Source organism: Andrographis paniculata, unplaced genomic scaffold (genome assembly GCF_009805555.1).
Source record: "Andrographis paniculata isolate CXL003 unplaced genomic scaffold, ASM980555v1 Contig55END, whole genome shotgun sequence".
NCBI lineage: Eukaryota > Viridiplantae > Streptophyta > Magnoliopsida > Lamiales > Acanthaceae > Andrographis > Andrographis paniculata.
In genome coordinates this window covers 4,074,501-4,091,670 of record NW_026137590.1, presented here as the reverse complement: position 1 = coordinate 4,091,670, position 17,170 = coordinate 4,074,501, and the positions used below count along the sequence as shown (strand labels likewise).

At 29.2% G+C, this 17,170-nt stretch overlaps 1 long non-coding RNA gene and 1 pseudogene across 1 annotated transcript; both read left to right on the top strand.

Moving 5' to 3' along the window:
* On the top strand, positions 1–3,916 carry LOC127256462 (uncharacterized). Its single transcript, XR_007839861.1, has 4 exons — positions 1–120; positions 3,177–3,236; positions 3,395–3,530; positions 3,620–3,916. It is a non-coding gene; the product is annotated as an uncharacterized LOC127256462 (long non-coding RNA).
* A 7,527-nt stretch (positions 3,917–11,443) lies between these two features.
* On the top strand, positions 11,444–12,334 carry LOC127256094 (heterogeneous nuclear ribonucleoprotein 1-like; annotated as a pseudogene).
* The last annotated feature ends 4,836 nt before the right edge of the window (positions 12,335–17,170 follow it).

Here is a 17,170-nt window from a genome sequence, read left to right as displayed (position 1 = left end):
TACGTATGTCGCGACTACGACCGATGCGGCCGCATGAATTCCCTTTGTCGACTGCGCGCCACCTGCACACAACCATCACCGGCAAGAAGGTTTCTCACGCTTTGGTGAATCGAGTTCGAGGTATTTTTCTGATTATTCCTAAATCGAGAATCAATTTTTCTCCTATTTAGGTTTGATTTTTTTGAGTATCAAGTATATCAACGGAAGAAGAGAAGAACGCAGCGGACCTTAAGATCCCCGATGATACTTCTTTTCTTATTCGATTTTTCTAAGGTTTTGGAATTAATCTAATTGTAGACTGTAGGGTTATGCTTGTTTGTGCTTTTCTTCAATAACTAAATAACTGTGCATAGCTTTGTCTGGTATTGTATGATTGGTTTTGATGTGGTGAATGGTGACCTCGCATGAAATATATATATTCATTCAATTATTTTTATAGCTTTCTTTGTGGTTTTTACATTGTAAAGTTTAACCCTAGGAGTAGAGTTGGCAGAAGAAAAGAATACTATTTGGTTAAGGTGTCGACAAAGTTTGAATCAATGACGGAAGGATCTAGCTGTGATTATCATACAATACCAATTCGGAAACTTAACGATGCGAAACTCTTCAATTCAATCATTTGATTCTTTCTACTACTCAAAGTTTTATAAATTAATTAAGGTTGTTTTTAGGGACATCTTAATCAACCATTGTAATAATTGTCTTTTTCTTCAAATTATTGTCCCAAATTCAACTACAAAATTTGTCCATTATTGTTTTCTTTTTCTCTAGTGACATTTAGATAAAATAATAATAAGAATTGGAAAATGCTGCATTTATTAATTAACCCACTTCTTTTTTTATTTATTTATTTTTATAATCCAAATGAGATTCTTATTCAATACCAATTTCATAATTAGGTCCATGAATTTAATCCTAGGAACTATCGATGGTTTTTCACATGGATTTATTATTGTAATAACTTATAGTACTGTTTGATGTCATTTTTTTTTTCCTACTAATTTTTCGATCTTCTTGTCTGAGTTAGATCAGACCGTTGACCTCCACATATAGCTAATATATATGTATGATTTTCCTTATTTTACTTTAAAAATTCTTACACTTTAATCTAATTTATCTGACCTTTAATATATATGTATTAAGTGGGTATGTTGAAATTTAACCAGACAAACAGAGCCTTGTCCAAGAAACATAGGTCAGTGAACTGCAGCCACTCACTCCGCTTATTGTTACTTGTTACTCATCCACATATCTATCTTATCTTTGAATTGAGCTTATTAATTAATTCGTTTTCACATAATTAAATACACTGATATGCACACACTGTGTGTGAATTGTGATAATATATCTGCAGTTGTATACGTAATTCTTGTGTATTTGTGTGTGCATCTTTATCTATGCACCATCACTTTGTTTCATGTTTAGTTATAGGAGTTGTGGCTGCTCCTCAATGTAACTATCATAACTATCTATCTATCTATCTATTTATCATATATCAAATTGTTTAATAATAATAATAATAATAATAATAATACATATGTTACTTCTAATTTTTATGGTGCCATCACAGTGCCAGCTCACTATTATCAATAATACTTACTAATAAATTATAGATACGTATGTATAAATGGATACATGGATGAGATATGAGAAATAAGAATAAAATATTAATATTACAAGTCATGTTGTTGGATCTTGTTAGTTGTATTTTAATCTTGAGACCCAAGCAAGATCAATTGCAAATGCGAGTGCAAGTGCTTCATTGTTTATATAAAATAATAATAATATCTGTCAAGGAAAAAGAAATGTCAAATGAGTGAGTGAGTGAGCAAATCAGTCATAGTGTTGCCAAAAGTAGTTAAAAATTCTCACGGAATGAATAATAATGTAGAGTTTTTTACAATTGATCCAATGAATTATTGATTGATGCGGATGGTCGTATCTAGTCTAGTCTTGTCTTATCTTCAAGGTAAATTTCTTCTGCATATTTAAGTTCACTGCATATATCCGATGTTGCATACAGGTTGCATAATATATTCATTATACTAATGTCTTTCATGCCTGCATGGTTTAATCAGACCAAATTTGCTTGATGTTTTTATTCCAGGTTGCGTATGCTATTATAGTTTAATATATATATACATATATATATATATATATTTAAATGATTGTGCTCTAGTTATGTCATTAGAACATTCCTTCAAAGTAAATTGGCTCCACGTTTTTTGAATCAAATTGTAGATTTGTTGCTTCTTTAAATATTTTTGTTTTTAGCTAATCAAAAGTACTTTCCATGAATAAGAGAGAAATTGAGGTGTGTAATCAATTTAGGTGAATGTTGTGCAAAAGTGTATCATTTTATTTTCTAATAATTGTTTTCTCAACCATGGTGTTGTATGTTTATTTAAGTGTTATCTCATCAAAATAATATTATATCGTTGTTATAAAAGTTTTAATGAAGAATCTGATTAAAGTTTCAAATAAGACTGATGTTAGATGCTTTGTTTACTACGTCAATAGTTAGAGAAATAGAGCTTTGAACGTTTTTGCTCCGCTTAAACAAATTTCAAGTGTTGGTTGAAGGTGGAGGTAATTCGAGAACCGCAATTTTGAATAGGCCAGATTCTCTGAATGCTCTTAACAATGCCACAGTGGTGCTATTGTGTCCATCTATAGTATACTGAAAAAAGGTATAATTATAATTTTCTTGTCTATTATATGGGTACACACAACCCTGTATGGACATATATAATATGTGATACATTGAAAACCATTGCATCACTGCCATTGTGACATTTCTATGGTCCATCTCCGGAAGTTAAGTCGTATATGTTTGTCTAGAATACCCATCATCACTCATTGCTCCACTTACTTCTCATGTTTTTGGTTTATTCAGTACTGCAATTTTGTTTAATAGCTGGATTATTCAGCTAATGAATGTGTCTGTGTGGTTTCTCCTATATGCATTATAGTCAAGGGCTCCATTTCGGTAGGATGCAATTACTTTTGGTTAACTGTTTTATGCCAACAGTTTTTGGGTTTGGTAATAAAATACGGTCACAACTTCTATATGAGAATAATTTTGTTGCATTTTTTTCTACTATCCTTGTCTTTTCTCTTATTCATTCCATCAATTTTGTTAAAAATATTATAGGTTATGTTTTCGATTTATGCAGGGAATCTAGAAACTTGCAAGCATTTTTTCTGGAGAATATATAGTTTTATATACTTTATCGGTATGTATTTAAGCCAGATGTGAGTATTTTTTAGCTCATGATTGTTTTGTATATTTATTAATGTTGCAGTATCGATCATCCTCTTTAAGATTATGAAAATTTGTGAGTTGCATTTTGTTTCCGATGATGTGCACGTGTTTTTTTTTATATATGCGTAGGTGATACTATTGACATAGTGAAGGTTTTTGTCACGGTTGCTACCGTTCCGAAGGCCGCACTCATTCTACGAACGAAATCTGGAGCGCAAACACTGAGGTTGTCCATGTCAAGCTAACCGACTGGACATTCAAGGATGTACGTAACTATTTTTATAACTTTCTATTAGATTATAACTTAACTATTTCGCAAGTAAATTCTTATATAATTTTGCATTATGTTGGCAGCTCGTTCGTCACCTGCAACTTCCATATATGTTCACTTTGACGATGCATGGGGCGATGCAGCATTGCACGTAATTCTATAATGATTAACTTTTGTTTGTGGGTTGATATTGACTGAGTCATCTCTGTTGGTTGAACTTGCATATTATGGTTCCTTTTGTGTGTTTGTTTCTATGCTTTGCTCTTGGATTGTATATGTTTGGTTGTATTGCGAAATAATTATGTTCCTAGACAATGCGCACTTGGTGCAACTGATGATGGTGATATAGACTTTCTATAATACTTTTATATTTTGTAGTATTTTCTTGCATCGTAAAAGTTTTTCGGTTGCGATACTAATTTTTTTTGTTATTACTGAAAAAATAAGGATACTATTTTTGTTGCGAAATTGTGGCCGATACAAATACCGGTACAAAAAATATGAACGACGTTTAAAATAGTTTTATGACAACCAGCTTATTGTAACAAAAATTATACCGTAATAAAAGTCGTTACAAATGCATGAACACTTATTGTAACAATTCTTTAATTACGAGAAATATCTGCAATAAATAAATCGAAAATACATTGCTTGCGTTACAAAAACCGTTACAAAAAGATTTTTCACGCGCGTTGACCGCCCACTTTTTGCTTCGGAGAATGATGGTACAGAGACTTTTTATAACTCGAGCATATGCACCAGTCAAAATCTGGTACAAAATTGTTACAAATAGCTTTTTATAACGGAGAATGCCCATTTGTAGCGGTTTTAAAGCTGCTACAAATAGTCATTTTTTTAAAGCTGTTACAAATAATCATTTTTTTTGTAGTATTAGCGTCTTATAATACAATTATAATGACATATGTGCAAAAAATTATACAAATATAAAAATACTTTTAATGTTAAATACAATGACTCAAAAAATAAATAAAATCATTTGAGCCGGACGGAGGGAGTAATAATTTTATATCAATTCCACACACTACAAAAAAATTAGTATATTTGTAACAGAATTCCGTTCCTAAAGTTCACGTAGCTAACGTAATTTCATCTCTAATTCCGTCTCTAATATCATTAGTAATAGAAAAAGTGAATTTAGTAACCAAAAAATCTCGTTACAAAATTCATAATTTCTTGTAGTGACAGTCATATATTTTTACTAAAAAAATTACATAAGATGTTAAAAAAATGCATAATGCATTAAAACATTCATTCAATATCCCAAATATAATATAAATGGAAATAAATAGAATATATATATATATATATGAAGCCTTACGTCTCTATCAAGGCCATGACAGCCTTATTCAACTCAGAGACTACAAACCTCATCCATAATGGTCGAGGAGCATTCGCATACATTGATCGATAACCACCATATGATCGTCGACATACTGAATACAATCATTGACATGTTGAACGGAATGGTTGACATTCTGAATATGATTGTTCCACCTGTTATTACTAATCCAAGATCCAATAGGCTATATTCTCTCGAAATCAAATCAACATCGAAGAAAACCTAAAGAAAACTTCGATTTATTACTGAAGCAACAGTTCGGACTCAGTTTACCCTAATATCAAACCAACCGACATAAAACACACATCCAAGATCCAACCATAAATGACACGTCACGGAAATGCAACATAGACGCTAAATCGTAACCCAATCTAAGGAAACATTGCCGAAATTAAGCCTAAACCCACATCGCAGACAAGTTACACCGCGAACAACAATAAGACATAAAATCGAGCAAACCAAACTATAGAAACTTCAAGGGGGAAGGCGCGCATTAAAAGAGAAGAAGAAACTCCCAACTCGCCGGACAGATTCACCGGAGAAGGCAGGTAGAGGTCGATCGGAACGCGTCGGAATCACCTAGGGCTTGAGAGAGAAATGCGATGTGAATCGAAGGAGTGAACTGAATGACTGAACTATACGAATGAACCGGTCCAGCATATATATAAGATTCAGAACAGACCGGTTCATACCAAACCGGTTCAAACCGGTCCAAGTCAGGTAGCAAATTGCCGGATCCAGACTTCAATAGGGTGGGTCGATTGTATGAATTCTGGACCTCAATAATTACGGGCCAAAATATATAACACCACCTATGGCTATTTGGTGAATATGATCATCCCATATTCTTCGTGTTGCAAAACAACTTAATATAATATGTATAATACATACATGATAATTAAATATTATCTAACTTGTTTAATATAATAATTAAATATATCTTTTGAAAGAGAATAGTATTTTTAAACTTCCACACACATATATATATACTATATATCAATATTTCAACATTACTTTCATCAATTATATTTCTACCTAGTTAGTTTTAGTGTCTCATATGATATTGAGGATACACTAGTGTGATTAGAATGTAATAACAAATAACAAGGTTATTTCAATAAATCACCAACATACTTTTTAAACAAACTAATGTAATCTAATCTAATCTAATCTAAGTTAACATAAACTAAACATACAATATGCAACAAACCTAAATTGATCTACTATCACTACAACATTAAACTATGACTAAAGCTTAGTAAGACTAATTTGCAGAGAAGTTAAGTGACAACACTATCAACACCTAGATCAAACTACAAGAAAAACTTAGCATGCAAGATTTTAAATTATGGAAATTATTTAGCTTATAACATACACACTACAAAAAAGTACCTAATTAGCTACAATATTTTTAACTACGAAATATTTTCGTAGTTAAAACGTATCATTTAGCAACAAAAATTAATTTCATTCCTAAAAATAAATTATGTACTACAAAATTAATTTTATCACTAAATTTTTTTTTGCTAGAAAATTCTATCTTCATAGCAAAAACATTTTAGCTACATAATTATTTTTCATAGATAAAGTCATTTGGCTAAAAAAATCATACATATTTTGTTGCAAAAACTCTTTTGTTATAATTTTTAATTTTATAGCAAAAAGGATTTAGCTACGAAATCATATTTTCGTAACTATATCTCTTTTCTTAATTTTCATTGTAAAAGACTTATTTTTTCTTATGAAATTCTTATTTTTCGCCAAAGACCTTTACTAATGCGGTATAGGTCGCAAAAATATATTTGCTATGAGTTATTACTTTCGCTACAAAATTTTTTTGTAACTAAATTTTAACTTTTTTTTTATAGTGACGGGTGATTTTGACACCTACATTTCAGTTTTCCAAAGAAAACATAATTTATCAAAATAGTCAAACTCATTAAAGAAAATTTCTAGTGAAGGATGCTTTATTTTTAATAATCTCCACGCTTGAAATTGTAATAAAAATAGTGATCAAATACCAAGATAAATCATATTAGATGAATCGAAAAAGCAACCACTCTGCCATTAACTTTTTTTGCACTTTTACCAAAATAATAACGCTGGCTAATCTGGAAAAAAAAAAAAAAAAACAAGACACTACAAAAAAAATAGTATATTTGTGACGGAATTCTGTCGCTAAAATTCACGTTGCTAACGTAATTCCATCCTTAATTCCGTCTCTAATTTTATTAGTAACGGAAAAATTGGATTTAGGGAGGAAAAAACATCGTTACAAAAATGATATTTTATTGTAGTGAGACACCAGTATACACCACAAATATTAATATTTTCATAGAAGATATCTCAACATCTTCTCTTCCATGATGTATTTATTTTTCAATAAAATGCAAGTTCAATAATAGTTGTACATTTTCCTAAAATTATTTATCGACGTGTTTTAACAAAATTAGTAACCAAAGCCCAGGGCAACAATATGATATACTCTTCACTGTCTAGAGCAGATGAATTTGAAAATAAGATATGTTTGAAAACTTCTCTTTGGAATATAGCATGGCTACATACCCATTGTGACCATCAAATAACTAAAAATAAGAGTTTAATAAATATGAAAAAAAATAAAAAAAAAACAAAAAATGTGAAAACAACGAGCACGTGTAAGTCAATATGACACTTCTTTACAATTAAAGAAATATAAGTAACACAAAAGAAAATAATTGAGCATTAACTATCACTACCTAATCACGCGAGATAGTGAAACCACACATAAAATAAAAAAAAAAAAAAAAAAAACAAAATTAATTTAAAAAAGAACTATTTTCAACAATTGCGTTTCATCACTTTTCTTGATGAAATTTTGGTACACCATTGCGGCCAAAGAAAATTTTGCGAAAATTGATTACTAGTTGAGTGTAAGTTGACACTGCCACTATATTTTTTATTATTAAAATAATACATCACATGAGATCTACTTAAAATACTCATTTTATTAATGCTTTTTCAATAAATAAGTATATTCATATCCATTCAGAACTATTTGTTGTTTTATAAAATTATTTTATGCTATTATGTAAATGTATCTTTTTAATTTATTTATATTATATAAAATTTTTTTATTTATAAAATAATATTCATATCATAGTCCATTCTTTCTGCCACTATGTATATATTTTGTTATTTTTGTCCGCCTCATAACATGGTATATATTTTCTTTTTTAGTAATTTGGATTCTATTATTCAATAAAGTTTAGGGGGTGAGCAAAATATCCAAAATCTGAAAATTTGATACGAATCAAACCGAAAGTTATAATTTAGTTATGATTTTTTGGATTTTCGGATTGGCTCGGATTGAATGTTTTATAAATTTTGAATTTTTGGATTGGTGCTCGGTTGATTAGCACTAACGTGCATATAAAATATAGACTGTCACCATGTGACTTGCACTATACGTGTTATGTAGATTGTTACTATGTGTTGTCAGGTCATATTATACGTTGTCAGATCATATTATACATATTTGTTGGGTTAACATGCCTTCTATACCAAGATCAAGCATAGTGTGTATTGTGGATTATTATTATATGTTGTCAATTTATATACTATATTTGTATTATAGTAACGTACATCTATCGATTTATACATCATGTGTTGATAATTTATATTTCATATATTTTCAATACAACTATGATTAATTTCAATTAGCATTGTTGTCGTTGTCATATATATATATATATATATAATCCAAAAAATAAATATATATATATACGTAAGTACTACATATAGACATTACAAATATATATAACTAACATACACACATATACTCATAACATACATATGCATACCCACAAATATGTACATATATAAACATTCGAAAACATCATATATATATACACATAAATAACAGAGATACACACAAAAATAACATGAACAAATAATAATTTATATTACATATCAGTTGAGATACACACAAAAATAACATGAACAAATAATAATTTATATTACATATATGCGTTGTGTATACGTATGCAATTGAAATTAAGTGATAAGCATGTGACAATAAACAATATGCTTATATATACTCCATATTTAGATATAAATTACTAATGATAAGCATATATATAAATGCAATGTGTATAGTAAATATATGCATATTGTATAATTTTACCATAAAAATGTGTGGGTATATTTTCTTGCACATATATTGTATATTTCAAAGAGTAAATAAATAAATAAAAATAATATGCATACATATTAAAACTTGAAAATCACTATATTATATACATAATAAGAATTATTAATAATATCAACAAAATAAGCCTTAGAAGTAAAAAAGAAGTTAAATCTAATTAAATTCAGAAGAGATTGAATATGACTCATGACATAATAATAATAATAATAATAATAATAATAATAATAATAATAATAATAATATAAAAAGAAAAAAAATATAAGACAAATTTGTTGCACATATGGTGCATGGGTGTGTATTATGTATAAAATAAAAATTTTAAAGAGTGATATGAAAAAATTATTTCCTTAACAAAATCTTAGTAAGTCAAAAAAAAAACTATCTTCTTAATAAATATATGCAAATATTATCGAACGTTTGCGAACTTGACTTGTGATCATTTGTGAACAAAACAAACTATTTTTGTAGAGCTAAACTCATTTTATTATTTTTAATTTATTTCTTTAAATGAAAAGGTTTGAACGTGAGATTAGACAAGATTTCTAAAATGTATATATCATGAAAAAGAAGCAAACAATCTCTTGGATAAGAAAAATCCTAACAAAGAAAACTACAAACAACGGTCCTTATCAAAAAAAAAAAAAAAAAGGGGGCCAATATGTACAACTAAGATCTAACACAAAGGCCTCTCCGAACACAAAAGCAAAATCAATCGTACCAATATAAAAACATCAAAATTGTACAACTCACCACAAAAATTAAAGCAAACTATCACAACATCGACTCCAAAATATATAAAAATCTACAATTATTAGAATTTAAGAGTTTGTTGTTTTTGTAAAAAAAAAAAGACATATTTTTCCAAAAATATTACTCCCTCCGTCCCATTGAAAGATTATCATTTTCCATTTTCGTCCGTCCCAAAACAAGGTTACCATTTCCTAATTTAGTAATTGTACTACATACCTAATACAATAAATATCCTTCCAACTTACAATATATTACACAAATGCCATTACTTTTATATTACACAATACTAATAGGGGCATTTTTGTTTTTTTCACTACACAATACCTTGCACCCGGACGGAGGAAGTAATATATTACATAGACTCATTATTTTTATATTACCTGCATAGATTCTTAAACCAAACATAAAAAAATTTTCTCTTCGAACCAAAACACAAAACAAACAAACTATACTACTAAGAAAGTTCAATTTATTAACTCTAATCATGCCTTTAATAGAGCCCATAAAGGTAAATGATAAAAAATACATGAACAACTAGTGTTGCAAATCCAGTTAGCCAAAAGATTAATAGCATTATCACATTCTCTTTATATATGAAAGATCTTCAAAGTGAGCTTGTGCTAAATTGTCATAATCATAGATAAACACTCCTAAAATCTCCAATGTCCGATGGAAAAGAAAATCAAGTGAACACAGACAAGAAAACCAGTTTTAAAACTAAAGTTAGGACAATCCTCTATCAACAACAATCTTAAGGCCTTTAAGTATGGTATGAACTCCGGTGAAGTATTGGTCAAAGAGCCAAAGAAGTCTTGGAAGACAATGATAAGATCTTCATTGTTAGAAATTTTCAGGGAAAATAATGATATTGTCTTATTGATCATCAAAATAAGGGGTCTATATATAGGCAATACAAAATAGACTCGATATATTCAAATCTAAGTAATCTAATATATAAATAAGACCAAATTTAAATATAAATCTACTAAATCTAAAACTGAATATCTAAAATATTTCATCATCCCCCTCAAACTCAAGTGGTATAACATAAACCAACTTGAGTTTGATAAAAAAAAAAAATTAATATAAACACAAATAAAAATAACATTTGACTCTTAACCGCAGCAAGAAACGAAATGACTCCCCCGTAGCTGAAAACGAAATGAATCTCCACCGTAGCCGAAAATAGTTGACTCTCCACCGGAGCCGAATTGTGAGGCGTTGGGTTTAAGAGATAGACCGATATCATCTCTTCTCCCCTGAGACCTGACCTGCCTAGAACAGCTTCCGGTAGGCGTCATAAACTCACTTCCGACATAAATCTTGTTTCACCGCGCTCTAACCTCAGCCGACCTTCTGTTCGTATGTTGTATTGTGTTGTGCGATTGTGATTTTTCTACAAAACAACCGTGCTCGGGTATATTCCATCTCCTACAATTTTTGGGCTCTGTCTCTCCTCGTCCAACATAATTTTCGGCCCCCTTCACATCTCTGCGCTTTTATAGCCAGAACGCGCTCTCAATTTGTCATCTTGTCCTCTCCACTTTCCACCATAGTTTGGAAACCCTAGCTTCGAGTTGGTAGGGCAATTGGGGTTCGGGAGGGAGGATGGATGATTCAGAGTAGAATAAGCTCTTTGTCAGGGGATATCGTGGGAGACGACAGACGTGCTGATGGGGCATTTCGAGCAGTACGGAACCGTTTTAGCCACCGCAATTGCTAGGGATCGGAATACGGGGAATCCTAGAGGATTCGCGTTTGTCACGTTCTCGGAGACTGCGTCAGTTAATCAGGCGCTTCAGGATGCGCATCAGATTCTTGGAAGAACGGTGGAAGTTAAACGGGCAATTCCTAGGAGCAAACAACAAATTCAGCAGCAACATAGAGGATTGGATAGGAATAACAGTAGGGCTAATGGTAGAATCAACGAAGAGTCAAGGAAAAAGAAGATTTTTGTTGGGGGTCTGCCAGCCAACAAATACGATAACAATACGCGCCGGCCAAGAGGATTTGGCTTTATTACTTTCGACTCCGAGGACTCTATTGAGGAAATTTTTCAGAAGAAATACTACGAGTTGACTGGAAAGAATGTAGAAGTCAAAAGGGCTATCCCGAAAGAGGGAATTATCATAATATTGATGGTTACAATAGAAGTTTCAGTGATAAGAGGAAAACTAATTTTAATTCTTATCAACAAGAGAGCTACTAACTTTTTAACACAAGGTTTGGGTATTTCCCATATGGATTTAGCAATGTTGTTGGATAACCATATGGAGCTCCTATGATTGGAAATGGTTATCCCTCCGAAGGATATGGTGGAATTTGCTATGGGTTTGCTCTAATTTCTCAGGGTAGTCCTTGGAGTCCTGCAATTTTTGGTGTTGGGGAGGTTTTTTGCCATACGAAAATGTTGTTCCCGCCTATCCCACCTACCTAAATAGTGGGCCTGGAGTAGTGAGCTTTGCTACAAATGGGTATAACGGCATCTTGAGCAATTGATTCAGTGAAACATCTGTTCAAACAGGTGTTGAAAATATGCAACATTCAGCCGAGCCAACTTGCATTCCCGCTGCTACGACTAATGTAGATGTCAACTGTTTTGGTTATGGCAGAAGCACTGGAGCTGTTGCGAGTCAAAACAGAATAACAATCTTTATCAAGCAACTAGCTCTAGCTGACTACTTGAAATCTTCATTGTGTATATTTAACATGTTAGAAATATTCCCCACTAACATGGTTACAAATTTATTATGTTGTCTTTGTTTTGAAGGTCTTTCAAAATTTTCAAAAAAAAAAAAAAAAACCGGAATGACTCTACCGGAGCCGAAAATAAGATGACTTTCCACCGGAGCAAAAACTGACATAAAAATCAAAATAAAAAATCTCAATTAAGCATGCTCATTTTATTTATTATAATTAAATAGATCATTGTCTTCCGTAAATATTATATTAAATATTTTATGTTTATATAGAAATGCATTTTTTTGGATTTTTACAGTAAATTTAAAAGTAATAGTATGTTATTGGTTAGGGAAAATGTATAAGATAATTTGGCTATTTTATTCTTTGTACTATTCGAATAAATTAATTGTATATGTAGTAATATATTTGTAATTTATGTAAAACTACAATATATTTTGGTATTAGTGTGATTATTTTTATTATAATAGAAAATAAATATTTTAGATTAAGATATACAAAACTAGTAAAAAATATTTTCAGTTGAGACGGAGAGAATAGTAATTATTCTTAAGTTAAAAAAATACAGTAGTTACCGTGCTAATTATATTTTAATTTAACGATGAAAATGAGGGACGAGGGCAAAATCATAACATGGGTTGACCCAGCTACAAATTCTATTCTCTTTTGAACATTTTTCTACAAACTTCGCACACAAATTTGTCTTTCGCCATTAGTGACTTTGGAGACAGTGCAATGATATCCGTTTGGATATGTAAAACAAAAGAAATTTGATTAATTGATTTGTAGAATTGGAGGAATTAAAATTGGAGAATATTTTAAATAAAATATATGGTAATTGCTTGAAAATGGAGAATATTTTAAATAAAATATATGGTAATTGCTTGGATTTTCAAGATAGTTTATTCTCTTTTTGGTAGATGATGGGGCTATCGATGATTGATGATTGATGATTGATGATGATGATCATGATCATGATCATCGGACGATTATGATGAGAAAAGAGGAATCTATATATGATTGTGGTTGTTATGTTGTCTTATTTGAAGAAGTTCCGATGAAGAAAAGAAATTGTTGTTGCTATGACTAAATCTTACAATTCAATTAATGTTAAAAGCATAATATGTTGTGAGAGTGTGCACAACATATTATAACTAAGAGCATATGATTCGGTGAGAGATAACACAATTTTTTATCACCGGGAACACTAAATTCGTAAAAAGAACACAAGATATAATAGCACTATGACTTGTTAACATAAAGTATAAGCATATAAGTTCCAAAAAAAACATTGTTCAAATTAATTTGAGCAGGAAAAAATATATATATTTAACCACATTTATGCATATATATCATTAAAAGCAAATACTTCAATTTAAATAAGAACATATTCTATTAAATAATAATAATAATAATAATAATAATAATAATAATAATAAAATGCTATCATTTTGCTTAATTAAATTTTAGAACTGAATAATTAAATTGAAGCCTTTTTTGATCAATTTATTTGTAAAATTGGAGGAATTAAAATTGAGGATTTTTTGATATTACGATTTGTGGTACTTGTTTGGATTTCAATACTTGTTCATTCTCTTCTCGGTGGATGATAGAGTTATAGAAGATTAATGTAGGTGATCGGACGATTGCGGTGCAGAGAGAGGAATCTGCATCTGCTTGTGGTTGTTGTTCTGTTGTCCCAGAAGACTTGAAACAAGAAAAAAAATTGTTATTGTTATAAGTAATTCTTACAATTCAATTAATGTTAAAAGCATACCATTTTGTGAGAGAGCACAACATATTATTATCGAAAGCATATGATTTGTTAAAAAAACAAAAGTTCTTACCATTGAGAGCACAAACTTCGATAGAAAAACGTATGATTTTTTTTTTTTAAAAAATAAACATAAATATATAAGAAAGAACATAGTTCAAATTGATTTGAGTATGAAAATATTTATTCATTCAACTATGTTTATATATATCATAAAAGTGATACTTCCATTTAGATAAAAATATTTTCTATTAAATAAAATAACATTCTATTTATTTGAATAACATGATAAAATAACCAAATATAAAATAAAATATACATGTTAAAATAAAAAAAAAAATATTTATTTTTCCTCCTCGATTTACAGTAATTTTGGAGAATAGATTGCATATAAAAACACATATAAACAATAAATATGTTAGGTATAGTCTTTTTTAAGTATATGAATATATGTTATATATTATTTTTGTTCAAGATCCAAGACATTAGTCATTATTCTTTTGCGAAAATTAAACATATTGGACCCCAATATTTGATTCATTCAAAACGATAATGCTTATTCAATTTGATGAAGCCAAAAGAGAGCGCAATTTAGTCAGAAGTGACGCCACTAAAGCTAAAATATAGTGTTTAAATCCTATAATATGCGATAATTTAATTTTATGTTCTCCTACATTTTATTACATAGAGTTGTATCTTTCATTTCATTATGATGAATGCATTGATACAATATAGTTGCTCCAAGTGTGAAGTGTAATGCTTGTAAATTTTATTGCATGGAGTGCTTGTTGTTTTGTGTTAGTTCTATTTAATTTCTTCATATTTAAATTTAACTATATTTTATCTGCACTTGATTTACCAGTCAATTATCTATTCTCAGGTTATTTTTATTCTATATCAGTTATCTAATTTATTAGTATGATACTACTAAATTTTTCATATTTTATTTTAATTTATTGGCTTGATGTTGTTTTATCTATATCTGTCTTAATTTTTTATTCTTTGTCAATGATGATGAATTTACATATAATTTTGAGTCGATACTTCATTCTTGGTTGACATATGTATGTTCAGTGATATTTCTTGTCTTGATTTATTTATACAAATTGATGTTGCTCATTTGTGAAAGATTACTTTTCTTATATATATTGCTATAAATAAATTGTAGTACCTCTATTTTCTCACACATTATTAATTATGTTTTAAAATAGAATTAAAACTTTAGGACATATGAAGGATGATGCAATTAAGAAGGATATTTTGACTGAGTGAAAATAAAATTAACTCAATTAACTTAGTTTATATTTTTCAAGTTTTGAACAACTTGTGATTTCGGAACAATTTTATGACTAACAAACAGTCATTTTTCCTTACAAACCATTTTATCATTATTCTCAGTGATTTGAGTTCTAAGGTTAATGATGTCATACTATTTGAATTCTTTTCAATATTTTCTTCTTGCTCGTTGTATATTTTCTTAAAAATAGTTAGTCTATCTATTTAATTTTTGTTTTCATTAATATTATTTAATTATGTTTTTGTGTATACGTACAAAATACATTTTGTATATTTGCATTGTGAAGCGGTGCAAGAGTTATGTTGAAACACACGTAAGCACAATTGCATGGGTTTGATTATATTAATTTCCGAGACCATAAGGTACTTAACATTCATTTTGGTTTAGTTACAGCCTACACAAATTTGAAAATTCTATATAGGTAAATCTCATTTCATTCCTTTTTATTATACACTAAACAATTCCATTTGTGATATTAATTTATGAAACGCTCTAAATGATGTTTGCATTTCATACATTCCACCAACTTTTTTTTTGGCATTTTTTTTTTTAAAAAAAACATGACATAAGAAAATAATTTGAAAACCAACATATACATTGAAAATAATATACTATCAATACTGAACATGACAAAATTTTTAATATTCAATTTTCACTTCATAAGAATATGTATTTTTAGTTTACATAGTGATTTATTTATTTATTTTTTTTTTTATCATTTGCATATTAATTTTGGTGTAACAAATAAAATTCAATATTGAATATGTGACTACAAACATATTAGGACTTATATATACAAAATGACCAAAATATATTTTTATTTTTCTATTACAGAAATAGACAATTTCAATATGTACCTCATTTGCATAAAAAACAAATATTTTACTATATGCTTCATTTGCATTCAAAATATTGTAAAATATAAAAGCGTAGACAGACTTCATATGTTATGATGCTTCTGAATACTTAAAACATTCAACAAAACCCAATATGATTTTGGTTGTCTAAGTTGTTCAAACAGTTCATGCATCCCTAAATCAATGTTGGTGTGACTTTTTAAGTTATGGGCAACTAAAGATGTCGAATAAGTCTATTTTCATTTATATATAGAATTTTTTAATTGTTATATCTTCTACCAATCATAATCTCTACCATACAAGATTGTAAGTATAAGAACATGTTATTCAATATCTAGGAAATCAACCATCAAATGACAATAACACAACATTAACTAACTGATCTAGTGTATAACATATGATAACAACACTAAATTGAATTTATACTTCATAAAATTTGACTTTTTTCCCACTGACTTTTAAAGTTTGACAAGTTAATTGAAATAATTATGTTCAAATTTTTAGCTTTGATATATGCTTAAAATAATTCACTATTTTATTACTCTCTTTAATGTCATGAAATTTAATTTATAACTAATTATGACATATGCATGAATTTTGCTATAAATTTCAAATTTCATTTATGTTGGTTATCATTATATTATGCATTTAGGTTATGATTTTGTTACATTGTGCTAATGATTATATTTATGGAAGGATAATATATT